Below are 15,895 nucleotides of genomic sequence, written 5' to 3' on the forward strand. Positions count from 1 at the left end.
GGGACAATCAATCCCCTACCCACGGAGGGAAGAACCAACATCCAAGCTGCTCCCTGTCATCGCTCCCGGGATCCCTGTCCAGAGCAGCGGTGGTGTCACCAATATCAAGACAACCGTGGGTGGCGTCACGGACAACCAATCCCCAAAACCGATCCCCTTTTCACTCACGGGCGAGGAACACCGCTCGAGTCCCCGGGATCCAGCCCACCGCTCGAGCCACCACCGAGCAGCAGCAGCAGCAGCCGGACCCGAGCAGTGGGTGAGCGCAGCGTCCCCTCCTCCGCCCGCGACATCTGTACTTGCGTAAACCCACGGATTTTTCTGGAAAATCTAGAAAATCTGCAGGTTTTCCGCAGCAAAATCCGCAGTTACTTTCTCCCGTGGTCACATGGCCTTACTCTAGCAACAAGTCAGAAAAAGGCCAAACATGTGGGATTGTGGTGACAGCAATGCTCTATGAGTAAACCTGCATTATGCTGCCATATAGCATATAGTTGGCTACAAAACCTGTGCGATGGCCCTAATAACTATGCAGCCTCAACCTTAATCCAACAGTAAAAGGATGGCATGCTGAATCACACTCATATCTCCATCACACAGGACCCAAGGGAGAAAGATTCAGCAACGAAAAGTCTCTGCATCTTCTTTTCTGAAAAGGACTGATCGCCATAATGCCGCCTTCTGCTGTGAATAAGTGACATTAATACGTAACAACAATATATCAACTATATAAATATGTAGACATGACACAAATCTTTGTCTCAGATTAGTCACAGTGCAGAATTTTCTATAACAATCCATCAAGAATGATATTGGAACATGTCAGATATATTTCCGTAAGACCAGTTGTATACAGTTTATGCTATTTGTCTGGTGATTCTGGTTGCCAAGTTTTACTCCTCTAGAATGATTTAGAGCTCGGGATTTTGTAGAATGGAATGACCACTTTTACTTCTGGCCATATATACCGTATTTAAATTAAAAATCGGGCTGTAAACTTAAGATGCTGACGGAAGATTCTGCCACTGTGTTTCTCAGCTCATCAGGCAAATTGAATTCATATACTCGCCTTAGCTATTAGATGTGAATTTGTACTCCCAGAAATTGACTTTAATTATCCTCTTCAGATGCAGGTGAAACCCATTTTATTTAGTACCTGGAGGAGAGCTGGGAACGGCGATGCCAGTGACCTTCATCTGAACTCTGCTGTAATGTGTAAGGCTTGATTTCTGGGTATCATAAAGAAGATAGTGTACCATTCTATCAGCTTTGAAGTATGCAGTTATTTAAAGATTGTGCTGAAAAATGAATTAGGTTAGGAACGACATCAGTGGGAAATATACTCAACCCAGGAGTAGTAGATTACTCTTTATAGATGGATTAGGTATTATAAACGCGATTTATTGAAAATGTTCTGCTTGTATGTCAATGTACTCTAACATAAGTCAAGATAACTATCGGAATGTTAAATCTCGGAATTTCTTTTTAGTCAACGTGTTTGAAAGCGTAAAAAAAACTATTTAGACAAAACAAAAAAATTGTGAAAATAGTAATATAAGAAACACATCTAAACATAAAAGGGTAGTTTAACCAGGTTCCCTTTGGGTGTTTGTTGTGATCTATCATGTTGGATGCACAATGTTAGGTCTCGTTCTCACTAGAGCCACTTGCAGGAGCTGTATACAAAATCCTGCACTGTTACATGAAGCCACAGGAACTCTATTCACTGCCATATGGTGCAACACCTGGTGCCATATGTCAAACATATTGCTGCCTAGAGTAATGCTACAGGTTTTGTGTCAGGTTCATATGTCATTTCAATCAAAATCTCTGTATTCCTCCATATATACTATTACCAGTGGCATATAAAGGTGCTGAAATCCTATTGCGGCTCAATAAAACAAATTATTGGATTATTTAAAAGAAGCCTGCCATGTCCTCAAATGCTATTAACCTAGAGATACAGGATTAATCTGCAGGATAATAATATAAGGCTGTGTGCCCACAAGGAGTTTTTTGATGTTGTGTTTTTTGCTGAGTTACAACTATAGCATCTTAGGCCACAGGTGCATGTTGAGTATTTGGTCAGGTTTTTTTTTCCCTCAGTATTTGTAACCAGGAGTGGAACAATGAGAAGAAATGTATAATAGACACACGGTCAACACTTCTGTACTTTCTACCCATTTTTGGTTTTGTTGTACAAATACTAAAAAACTCACCAAATACTTAACATGTGCAAATGACGTTTCAGTGAAGTGGATGGTATTTAGGCCCCCTTCACACTTCAGTGATTCTGGTACGAATGTTGCAGTTTTTATATGCACCAGAATAATGGACATAAGCAGACCTATTAAAATCAATAGGTCTGTGAACACATTAGTGATTTCTCACTGACGTGTTTCTGCGCTGCACACATGTGTGTCCATGTGCTCTGCATGGAGACATGTCCATAATTTTTTGGCATCACTGATGTCCCACAGACCACACAGTGGTGAAGTTTGTGAAACACGTACCAGAAAAGTCATGTACATTTAAAATAAAAAGCTTTTTAAACTCACCAGTCTCCAGCAATGCTGTCTTCAGCCGCTGCTGTCTCCTACTTCCAGGCTAATTATACTCATACACATGCACTGCACAGCCAATACAGAAGTATCAGCAGCAGTGAGACAGCAGTGGCCATACACAGCATTGTGGAAGACTTCAGCACCACAAACAACAGTGGATAGGTGAGTATAAGTGCCTGATCTCTGTGTATTATCATGGATAACACACGAAGATAACACGTGTGTCAAAATCACAGCACACGGAGGGACATTCGCACCTTTATCACTTCAGTGAAGAATGTGTGTGTTTTTCACTGACATGTGAAAGTGGCCTTAGAGAAAATTCAGGCCCTCTGTGCTTCCTTTTTATTCAGTGTAAACTGACCTGAGGTGTGTATTTCTAATCTGCAACATGTCAATTTCTCTTGAAAGAATACTAAGTTATGTGTGGATGTTCCCCATAGAATTGCATTAGATGGAGAAAATCCACAAGTACAAAAATGCACAGTTTACAATTGATAAATAACTAATATAATATTTCAAAACAAACTTGCAGGGGTTTGCACCTTTCAGACTGTGTTCTGTTCCACTTCCAGTTTATTGAAAGATAGCAAACACACTGTCCTTACCTTTATTGGGTCTACTGGTGAATCTTGACTGCTAAGGACAAGAGAACAGTGTGGCAGAAAACTGGGGAGCTCAGGGCATCTAAAAGGGGCATTCTATGTTTACTGTCACTCAGTTCATTGAGTGTAAATATGGGTGAGAATGCTCGGCACTGCTTGGTACTCGATCTAGCAGCTGGGTACTCGGGTACTCACAGTTTTTGGCTAAGTAGTACAGGTGCTCGGATGTTTCATCCATGAAACAATGACCAAAAAGTACAGGCTTGCTTCACTGCATAATGTGTGCACGACAGGGAGAGCCATTTACAGTCTCGGAATAGGTCTCACTGGGGTTAAAGCAAAGTTTTGCATGTATTGTGTAAAAAAACAAAACAAATCCCTGCCCTCTCTTTCCCCTCTGTTTATGGCTAATTACATGTGGGTGGAGAGCTAAACTGCCCAATATGTGACTTCCATTATACTCCTTACTCAAGTTGAGCCCATTCAAGCACCTGACCTGCTTGACTTGAGTAATGATCACTCGAGCGTCATAGTGATCCCTCATCATTTAGAGTACAGAGCATTGTATTGCTCACCCATCATTAATTAACTGCAAGAGGCAGAGGATCCCTAAATTCAGGTGTGAAAAACGTGTTGCATCCTTACTACTACTAATAATAATAATAATAATAATAATAATAAATCTTTATTTCTTTAGCGCCAACATATTCCGAAGCGCTTTACAATTCAGGAGGTTCGTATACAAACAAATAACAGTTATAGAAAATACAATAATTGGAGTATAGAAAAAAAAGAGACAATCCTGCTCGTGAGAGCTTACAATCTACAATGAGATGGGGGGCAAGGTACAAGTGCTTATTTACAAAGACAATCCAGACATCTCAAGGAAATGGGGGATGGATAATGGCTGCCTGGACCAGATGGTAAGAACCTTGAGATGCATTTGGGTGCCATGGAGCCAAGAAGACTAATGGCTGTACTAGTTCAAAAGAGTGCTTCTACTCAATACTGAACAAAGGGTCTGAATACTTGTGACCATGTGATATATCAGTTTTTCTTGTTTAATAAATTTGCAAAAATTTCTACATTTCTGAGTTTTTTTCTGTCAAGATGGGGAGGGTGTGAGGTACATTGGGTTTTAGGAGAGTAAGGCACTGTCTACAGTATCACGATAGGTGGAAAGGTTTTTTCCTGAAGATAACTCCTGGGTGGATTCATAGGATCTTCATGTGGCTTACTTGCTGAGGAGGTTCTTTTAGTGATAGTAGGGGCTTCTTTTGGTGATAGTAGGGGCTTCTGAGGGTCAAATGACACCTTTTTGAAGGAAGGTACTGGTATGGCTAAGGTTGGGGATTCAATCATTTGACCTGTTTTTGCATATTCTGTTCCTCTGTCTGCTGGGCTATTGATACATCCTCCTGCTGCTGGATTGTCTCCACCCAGCTGTAGTGAGGCATGGCCAATCTCTGCAGGAGTTTAGTCATCTGACTCCTGAGACTGTTGCTCCTCTGGCATATCCCCTTGGCAGTAGGGGGTTTATTAGGCAGTTCCTCCTTCAACACCTTGCCTGATTTTAAGTCAAAGTCAGTCAGTGTTTGGTGCCCTATCTTGTTGTATTCCTGTTTTATCTCTCCTCATATCTACTTGGCTTGTCTTCACATTTTTCCTGAATGCTACTCACCTGACCTTGGCTTCATATAGTAATGCTATGTTGCTTTCCCCAACCTTGGACTGTCTGACTTCATCTCTGTCTGTGCCCTCTGTACTTCATATCCATGCCTTGAGCAGTTGATGAGCAGTTGCAAGTCTGGGGACTGCTCTGGAGTGGTACCTTGTAAATACTGCACGCAAGCCTATCCTCACTACCAGAGGCTCTAATGAAGACCAGGTAGTCACTTACTGTACTTATGCCCCTCCACCGCCATCACATTGATGAGGGATGTATTAATTTTTGCATCCACAAATTTGAGTACATCTGAAGATATTGTAATAAAAGTTATTTTAGTAACCTTAGTTTCTTGTTATGGGTTATTATTATTATTATTATTATTTATTATTATAGCGCCATTTATTCCATGGCGCTTTACAAGTGAAAGAGGGTATACATACAACAATCATTAACAGTACAAGACAGACTGGTATAGGAGGAGAGAGGACCCTGCCCGCGAGGGCTCACAGTCTACAGGGAATGGGTGATGGTACAATAGGTGAGGACAGAGCTGGTTGCGCAGTGGTCTACTGGGCTGAGGGCTATTGTAGGTTGTAGGCTTGTTGGAAGAGGTGGGTCTTGAGGTTCCTCTTGAAGCTTTCCACGGTAGTGGAGAGTCTGATGTGCTGAGGTAGAGCGTTCCAGAGTATGGGGGATGCACGGGAGAAATCTTGTACACGATTGTGGGAAGAGGAAATAAGAGAGGAGCAGAGAAGGAGATCTTGTGAGGATCTAAGGTTGCGTGCAGGTAGGTACTGGGAGACTAGGTCACAGATGTAGGGAGGAGACAGGTTGTGCATGGCTTTGTATGTCATGGTTAATGTTTTGAACTGGAGTCGTTGGGCGATGGGAAGCCAGTGAAGGGATTGGCAGAGTGGCGAGGCTGGGGAGTAGCGAGAGGAGAGGTGGATTAAGCGGGCTGCAGAGTTTAGGATAGATTGGAGGGGTGCAAGAGTGTTGGAAGGGAGGCCAGAGAGCAGGAGGTTGCAGTAGTCGAGGCGGGAGATGATGAGGGCATGCACTAATGTTTTTGAAGATTCTTGGTTAAGAAAAGCACGGATCCGGGAGATATTTTTGAGTTGTAATCGGCATGAGTTGAAGAGGGCTTGGATGTGTGGCTTGAAGGATAGAGCAGAGTCGAGGGTTACTCCAAGGCAACGAGCTTGTGAGACTGGGGTGAGTGAGCAACCATCAAGTTTGATGGAAAGGCTTGTTGGAGGAGGTGAGTGAGGAGGAGGAAAGACAATAAACTCTGTTTTGTCCATGTTAAGTTTTAGGAATCGTGCAGAGAAGAAGGATGAAATAGCAGACAAACATTGTGGTATTTTGGTTAGTAGAGAGGTAATGTCAGGTCCAGAGAGGTAGATCTGTGTGTCATCGGCATAGAGATGATACTGGAAGCCGTGGGACTCTATGAACTGTCCCAAGCCGAAGGTATAGATGGAGAACAGCAGGGGTCCAAGAACTGAGCCTTGAGGGACACCGACAGATAGGGGGCGAGCTGAGGAAGTGGTGTGAGAATGGGAGACGCTGAAAGTTCGGTCGGTTAGGTATGAGGAGATCCAAGATAGGGCCAAGTCTGTGATGCCCAGAGATGAGAGAATCTGTAGTAGGAGGGAATGGTCTACTGTGTCGAAGGCAGAGGACAGGTCCAGGAGGAGGAGGATAGAGTAGTGTCGCTTGGCTTTGGCGGTTAGTAGATCATTGGTGACTTTGGTTAGGGCAGTTTCGGTAGAATGATGTGGTCGGAAGCCAGATTGAAGCCGGTCAAAGAGGGAGCAGGAGGAGAGGTATGAGGACAATTCAAGATGGACATGCTGTTCCAGTAGTTTTGAGGCATAGGGGAGAAGGGATATGGGGCGATAGTTTGACACAGAGGATGGGTCAAGGGAGGGCTTTTTGAGGATGGGTGTAATAGAGGCATGTTTAAAGCATGAAGGGAATACACCACTTGCTAGTGATAGGTTGAAGAGATGGGTTAGGGCTGGGATGAGGACTGCGGTGATGTTGGGGATGAGGTGCGATGGGAGCGGGTCCAGTGCACAGGTGGTTAGATGTGATCTTGAGAGTAGAGTGGAGAGATTGTTTTCTGTCATGGTGGAGAAGCTGGATTTGGAGGAAGAGGGATGAGTAGCTATGATGAGGGGCTGTGGTGATTGTGGGCCAAAGCTTGCTCTGATGTTGTCAATCTTCCGCTTGAAGAAAGAGGCAAAGTCTTCAGCTGAGATGAGAGGAGAGGGAGGTGGTGCCGGAGGACGGAGGAGAGAATTGAAAGTGTTGAATAGCTGTTTAGGGTTGTGAGAGAAAGAAGATATGAGGGATGAGAAGTAGGTTTGTTTTGCAGCAGTGAGTGTGGACTTGAAAGTGGTGAGGGACTCTTTATATGCAATGAAGTGCTCAGTGGAATGAGACCTCTTCCATCTGCGCTCAGCAATTCTGGAAGCCCGTCTAAGTTCTTTAGTCTGCCTTGTGTGCCAGGGTTGCCTGTTGATTGTGCGGGTTTTGGTGTGTGTGAGGGGGGCAGCTGATTCGAGAGCTGCAGAGATTGTAGTGTTGTATAAAGTTGCAGCGGCATCTGCATCATGTAGAAATGCAATGTCTGTGAGGGGGAGAAGGGACTGAGAAAGGGCGTGTAAATCAATGTGTTTGATATTTCTGCGAGGGTATGAAAATTTGTGGAGGGGGGGTTGCATACTTGGAGAAGAGAGGGAAGAGAATGTGAGTAGGTTGTGGTCAGACAGGGGGAAAGGCGAGTTAGAGAGGTTAGATAGGGAACAGAGGCGAGTGAAGATGAGGTCCAGCGTGTGGCCATCTTTGTGAGTAGCTGCAGAAGACCATTGGGTGAGGCTGAAGGAGGAAGCGAGTGTTAGAAGTTTGGAGACAGATGAGTGGGAAGTGTCAATGGGGATATTGAAATCACCCATAATGATGGTGGGGATGTCGGTGGAAAGGAAGTGTAGTAGCCAGGTGGTGAAATGGTCAAAAAAGGCAGTGGCTGGCCCTGGAGGGCGGTAAATGACAGCCAGCTGAAGGTTGGAGGGGGCGTAGATGCGTACGGAGTGCACCTCAAAAGAGGGGAGCGTGACAGAGGGTGGTAGAGGAATTGGTGTAAAGGAGCATTGGTCGGACAGGAGCAAACCAACTCCTCCACCATGCTTGTTACTGGGGCGGGGGGTGTGAGAGAGTTGGAGACCACCATAAGAAAGTGCAGCAGGAGAGGCAGTGTCAGAGGGGGTGAGCCAGGTTTCTGTGATGGCGAGGAAGGAGAGTTTATTAGTGATGAACAGATCATGAATGTAGGATAGTTTGTTGCAGACAGAGCGAGCGTTCCATAGAGCTCCTGTTAGTGGGACTGGGGGAGCGGGGGCTGGGTGAATGGGTATGAGGTTTGCGAGGTTGCGGGAATTTGTGTTAGGTTGTTGAAGAGGGTTTGAAGTGACAATAGGGATGTGGTGAGGAGGACCAGGATTTGGAGCAATATCCCCAGCAGTGAGGAGAAGCAGTGAGAGTGTTAGTAAGTGGGAGCAGGAGAGGCCATGAGATGGACGTGTGTATCTGGAGACACTGGGTGAAATGTGGAGGAAAATATCTGAGGGGAAGGTAAGATGGGTGGGGAGGATGGAGGGAGAGATGAATAGTTCATTACTGGCTTTAGGGATCAGAGGGAGCAGTAAAAAGTGAAGTATTATAGGGGTGAGAGTGACTAGAAACACAAACATTGTTTACATTGCCTATGTATGCAGTTACCTTCCGGTCACTTCCGGCCCAATTCTGGCCTAATTCAATGCATCATACTTATATGGTGCATACTTGTATTGGTGCAGACGAAAAGTCTAGGGTTTAAAAGTATTCTATGAAACTCAGTCTTGTCAACAATTTGGAAATCCTTCTCATGTCCAGTGACATATTGATTAAAATCTTACTTTTCAAAGGGGTGTACTCATTTATGCTTATTACTATGTATAAATATATATTTGCTTCCTTAATACAAAATTCCCCACAATGCGACCCTGAATACACAAATGCATCACACTATTTATACATAATTAGGAACTGCACAACTCATTATTGAAAGTATAAATTGATAAGCAAGCAATTTGTCCACAAACTATACTTAGCCATGTTTCCCATTCCAACAAACATTCAATTAATTTGACACTTTGTCTCTCCCTACCCTTGTTAATTACCAGTCCAAGTCCTTTGTGCTCTCTCTTTCCAATTCATTACTAAACTCTGTCCACTTCTCCTCCTCACCAGTCTCTTACCTGTCTCGTATTCCACTCAAATATATTAAATGTCGCTGTACTGTATCCTCTCTCCTCTCACATTTCACTGACAAATGTTAAACATTAACATACTCAATGTGAGTACATATGATACGTAATATGTAATATGATATGTAATATATAGCCACCTCCCCTTCTTAAAAGGATATGACTATTGACTACTAATAAAATACCTAGAAACTCATAAAAACACTCTTGGTATTCTACTAAACACAAGGAACTGACTACTGTACAATATGAATGGGTACGATATATACTTAAACCTGGTACTGGTCTTTTGTTAACGATAACATTCACTGAATAGTTTATATGATCCAGTAATTTGTATTGACAGGGACACTTACTAGGATAAGAGTAAACCAATATTTGAATTTGAAGAATTTATCCCATTCGTCATAACAGGATATATAAAGGGATATCAAAATTACCAACTTGTTGTGCCTTTTGTTTTTAACATAGTAATAAAGGATCAGTTTTATGGGCAATTAATCTATTATTTATTGAATTTTTGATCCATCTACAAGTTTATAATGTCACAGAAAACTATCCATGAGTCATTCTCTTGTCCTAGCCCCAAATAAATCACCAGTCCCTGTCCTGTGCTCTTTTGCCATCTGTGTTAAGCAAGCAAAAGGAATTACGGCTCAACATGATGCACCCCAGCAATGACTCTCAGAGTGGTATAGGTCTCTTATGGATTAATATTTGCTAGATAATGCATATATCATAGAGACAGCACCTTGGAATTACAAGATTGTCACCTGCCCAGCAAAGGTGGCAAAATTGAGTATAATGAGGCTAGTCTGGCACTGGGTCCACATAAAGCATCAGGCTCTAGGTAAAAGGCCAGATTAGCCTAATTATAATCCATGCTTGCAGTTCTTGTGGGGAAAAGTTTTAGAGGTGGGAGCCTCCATGTGATTTGATGTTTGATGCAGACCTTTACAATTAGAGCTGATTGTTCTATGGAGGATGAATTTAAAGATGAAATTCTTGTAATTTGCAGGTCCCCTCAAATTCAAACACTCTGCCATATGAGTCACACAGTATAAAAAATTCACCACACTTTCTATAGTATGCCATACAACTAAAAGTATACTATTATGTCCAAGAAATATTGATTAAAGGAGTTGGTGGGTGACTTGTGTAAAAGTAATTTCTACCTACCCGGGTCTTTGTCAAAAAGTGGCTAAACAGAAAAAAAATAGAAAGTGATTACACATAGGAATGTACCAAACAACATAGAAAAAGATCAACAGTATATAGAATATATACAATAAATACAAAATATACTAAATTTATATAGCACGAAAAAGTGCTATGACAACATCATCATGGTGTCAACCTGCTAGACTGCAATGGACTAAATTAAGAAAGAGAGATATGAAGACATACAGTTAGGTCCAGAAATATTTGGACAGTGACACAAGTTTTGTTATTTTAGCTGTTTACAAAAACATGTTCAGAAATACAATTATATATATAATATGGGCTGAAAGTGCACCCTCCCAGCTGCAATATGAGAGTTTTCACATCCAAATCGGAGAAAGGGTTTAGGAATCATAGCTCTGTAATGCATAGCCTCCTCTTTTTCAAGGGACCAAAAGTAATTGGACAAGGGACTCTAAGGGCTGCAATTAACTCTGAAGGCGTCTCCCTCGTTAACTTGTAATCAATGAAGTAGTTAAAAGGTCTGGGGTTGATTACAGGTGTGTGGTTTTGCATTTGGAAGCTGTTGCTGTGACCAGACAACATGCGGTCTAAGGAACTCTCAATTGAGGTGAAGCAGAACATCCTGAGGCTGAAAAAAAAGAAAAAATCCATCAGAGAGATAGCAGACATGCTTGGAGTAGCAAAATCAACAGTCGGGTACATTCTGAGAAAAAAGGAATTGACTGGTGAGCTTGGGAACTCAAAAAGGCCTGGGCGTCCACGGATGACAACAGTGGTGGATGATCGCCGCATACTTTCTTTGGTGAAGAAGAACCCGTTCACTACATCAACTGAAGTCCAGAACACTCTCAGTGAAGTAGGTGTATCTGTCTCTAAGTCAACAGTAAAGAGAAGACTCCATGAAAGTAAATACAAAGGGTTCACATCTAGATGCAAACCATTCATCAATTCCAAAAATAGACAGGCCAGAGTTAAATTTGCTGAAAAATACCTCATGAAGCCAGCTCAGTTCTGGAAAAGTATTCTATGGACAGATGAGACAAAGATCAATCTGTACCAGAATGATGGGAAGAAAAAAGTTTGGAGAAGAAAGGGAACTCGCACATGATCCAAGGCACACCACATCCTCTGTAAAACATGGTGGAGGCAACGTGATGGCATGGGCATGCATGGCTTTCAATGGCACTAGGTCACTTGTGTTTATTGATGACATAACAGCAGACAAGAGTAGCCGGATGAATTCTGAAGTGTACCGGGATATACTTTCAGCCCAGATTCAGCCAGATGCCGCAACGTTGATCGGACGGCGCTTCCTAGTACAGATGGACAATGACCCCAAGCATACAGCCAAAGCTACCCAGGAGTTCATGAGTGCAAAAAAGTGGAACATTCTGCAATGGCCAAGTCAATCACCAGATCTTAACCCAATTGAGCATGCATTTCACTTGCTCAAATCCAGACTTAAGACGAAAGACCCACAAACAAGCAAGACCTGAAGGCTGCGGCTGTAAAGGCTGGCAAAGCATAAAGGAAGGAGGAAACCCAGCGTTTGGTGATGTCCATGGGGGGGGGGGGGGGGGGGGGGGGGGGGGGGGGGGGGGGGCAGACGTAAGGCAGTGATTGCCTCCAAAGGATTCGCAACAAAATATTGAAAATAAAAATATTTTGTTTGGGTTTGGTTTATTTGTCCAATTACTTTTGACCTCCTAAAATGTGGAGTGTTTGTAAAGGAAATGTGTACAATTCCTATAATTTCTATCAGATATTTTTGTTCAAACCTTCAAATTAAACGTTACAATCTGCACTTGAATTCTGTTGTAGAGGTTTCATTTCAAATCCAATGTGGTGGCATGCAGAGCCCAACTCGCGAAAATTGTGTCACTGTCCAAATATTTCTGGACCTAACTGTATACAAGTGTAGTACCGTAATTTTCACTTTATAAGACGCAATTTTGTTCCCCCACCCCAAATTTTGGGGGAAAGTAGCGGGTGCGTCTTATAAACCGAATATACGGGGTAGTGTACATATATATATATATATATATATATATATATATATATATATATATATATACTGCAGAGTCCGGTCTGGAGCGGTGCTGGGGGCAGGTGACAGCTGTAAGCGGCAGCGTTTGATCTCCTGCTCCCGCTTATATAATATGCACAGCCGCTGTCCAGCAGTGTGGTGCTTAAACTGCATCACGCTGAGGGGCTGGGACAGCGGGGCATATTATATCTGCCTGCGCCCTCCTTTGATCGCACATGATCCCCCCTGTGTTAGATATGGCCCCCGTGCTACTGCCCATAGTAAAATAAAAAAAACTTTACTCACCTCCTCAAGCACTGATCTCCGGTCTCCTGCTGTTGCTGTCTGTGATAAGGCATACAGAGATGATATCACTCTGCCTTGCCGATCACATGACCGGCTGCAAGAACCAGGAAGTAAGGAAGCCGGAACTCAACTGCGAGGTGGGAGACACAAGGAGGGACAGCACTGAGAAGGTAAGGAAAGAGTGTTTTATTTTATTATGGGCAGCAGCCTGGGGGCATATCTAACACAAGGGAGATGTGCCATCTATAGTGGCCATGGGCAGCACACATGGGGGGCATATCTAACACAGGGGAGATGTGCCATCTATAGTGGCCATGGGCAGCACAAATGGGGGCATATGTAACACAGGGGAGATGTGCCTTCTATAGGGGCCATGGGCAGCACACATGGGGGCATATCTAACACAGGGGAGATGTGCCATCTATAGTGGCCATGGGCAGCACACATGGGGGCATATGTAACACAGGGGAGATGTGCCATCTATAGTGGCCATGGACAGCACACATGGGGGCCATATCAAACACAGGAGAGATGTGCCATCTATAGGGGCCATGGGCAGCACACATGGGGGCCATATCAAACACAGGGGAGGTGTACCATCTATAGGGGCCATGGGCAGCACAGGGGGATGTGTCTCAGCACAAGGGGGCTATATTCAATATAAGGGGGCCATATCCAGATTAAGGGGGGCTAATTTTAGGATGGGGGGCTATGAGGGACATATACCCTATATGATTTGTTAGACGGACACTGGCATTATAAGATGGACCCCATTTAACATTAAAAAAAAAATATCTTTTCCTTCACCAAATTTGGGGGTGCGTCTTATAATCAGGTGTGTCTTATAAAGCGAAAAATATGGTATATATATGGCATAGTATAAGCAGTCTCAAATGGGCATAATACAAACAAGGTCATGGAAATAGAAATGATTAAAGGACTGCTGAAAGCAATGAAGCCAAGTTACTAATGCAGATACATACAGTATGTAGGGGAGAAAGCCTGATGGAACCATACAGGGAAAAGATTATGCAAAAAAAGGAGCAAATATACAGTTGTTGAATAAGTTAAACTAGTGGTTACCTGTGGGTGAAGGTCAGGATACAGGGTAACACAGGTGTGCAGACGCCCATGTAGCATTTGTGTAGTTGGAGAGTAATGGTCTTTTTTTATGCAGCACCAGCAGTAGTGCTCGGTGCACATTGGTGGTGGTTAGCGCATGCCACATATGTCTTGCGCATACTGCGCATTTGTGTGACGTCATGGGCAGTCGTGTTGCTCGGCACGGCATTTGACAGTATTGATAGGCACAAATATGTGCCTGCCTGGGGAAGTGTAAACGTCATAAGCGGGGGGGTCTGGCCGTATGTTTCTGTGTTAATGACGCTAGTGGAAATGATGCCAGATTTTATATGACAGTAAGTAGGTATTGGTACAGAATGATGAGCCCTAGCACCTGTAGTGTAGGTGGAAATGTATGTAGATAAATGAATGGATGTGGAACAAATTAAATATATGAGGAATCTAGGGGTGTAAGGAAATAGATAATAAATGAATAGGAAGTGTGAATGTTGAATATTAATGGTATGCATGTTATGCATGGAAGTGTGAGTAAGGTAAGATCGGGCATCATTCTCACTAGAGCCATTAACACAGCAACATACTGCCATGCCTCCTGCCTATGACATTTACACTTCATCACACAGGCAAATACTTGTGCCTGGTAACACTCTTTTATGTTGTGGCGAGCGACACAGTGCCCCATGACATCCCATACATGCGCAAAAAAAAATATGAAAAAAAGTTCAAACCACCTCCCTTTTGCCTCATTGAAAATAAAGCAAGAAAAATTATACATATTTGGTATAGCTGAATTTATACAATTCTGATCATCAAAATATAAAAGAAATGATTCTGAGCAGTGAACAGCATAATGAGAAAAAGAAGCAAAATATTAGAAATAAGTTTTTTTTGCCTCCACAATACTGCAATAAAATGCAATGCGAGGCAATAAAAACATTGCATCTACCCCAATATAGTATTACTAAAAACATTTGTTCAGAGTTAGAGGTGGATGATCCTGAGGGAAAAACTCCACCCACCTTCCCCTGGAAGTGTTCTGTTTATGGCTCGCAGCATGTGAGTGGTGCTTGAACTACCCAATTAGTGACTTCAAATGAAGTTCAGGTCAAGTCCAAATTTAGAACAGTACTTTATCTAAAGACCGGTTGAACCCGTCAAAATGAACTTCCACAGGTTTGCTCATATATAGCTCAGGGTGCAAAAAAAGCTCATTGTACAGCTCCATATCCTGAAAATGGAAACAGGTCTCGGAAAATGGAAAAACAAGCAAAACCTTTTTCTTTCAAATTTCAGACATTTTTTTTTTCAACATGTAAATAATAATAAGCTATACATGTTTCGTATCTCCATACTTGTACTTACCTGGAGAATCTTATAGGCCAGTTTTACTGTATAATGAGAATGGTAAATGAAGAAAAAAAATAACAATTGAGACATTTTCTTTTTTTTTGCTATTTCAATGCTCTTGGAATTTTTTCCCACTTTTCAGTGCACTACATGGTAAAATGAATGGTGTCATTCAAGGAGATAATACCTCCTTCCTCAGGAATAGGATCACAGGTGGACATCCATCATATTCTTGATGAAGGATATATTATCTCCGAAACCCATGGAATGAAGATTATGATCCAGGACAAATTGTGTTCCAGTTTTCTCTCCACGATAGCGTGGTGTTAACCCCTTCTTTTCTCACTCTGTGATCAGCCGTTTTTCAAGCCTTCATAGTGTTTGTGACTTGTCACAACCATTCCAGGTGAGAAAATCTGATTATCCCCTCTGTATTCATCATCTGAGATAAGATCCCATTTGCACCTTTTGTCTTTCCACTTTATTAACTAAAAAAAAAAAAACGTTGTAGTCTTAGGGTCCCATTACACGTAGCAACGTTCCAGCGATCCCGACAAAGATACAACCTGGTCAGGATCTCTGGTACGTCGCTAAATGGTCGCTAGTGAGCTGTCAAACAGGCTGATCTAAGTAATAACGTAGCAACGATACGGCAATCCTCGGCGGTCGTTGGGACCCTGTCACACAGCAGCTTTTCTGACGGGCGTTGAAAAGACAAAGTATAAACACAGCAACGCATGATGCCCAGCGGGACACCAACAATCAAAAAATGAACCAGGAAGCTCAGGTACGATCAG

This window comes from Anomaloglossus baeobatrachus, chromosome 6 (assembly GCF_048569485.1).
Source record: "Anomaloglossus baeobatrachus isolate aAnoBae1 chromosome 6, aAnoBae1.hap1, whole genome shotgun sequence".
Classification (NCBI taxonomy): Eukaryota; Metazoa; Chordata; class Amphibia; order Anura; family Aromobatidae; genus Anomaloglossus; species Anomaloglossus baeobatrachus.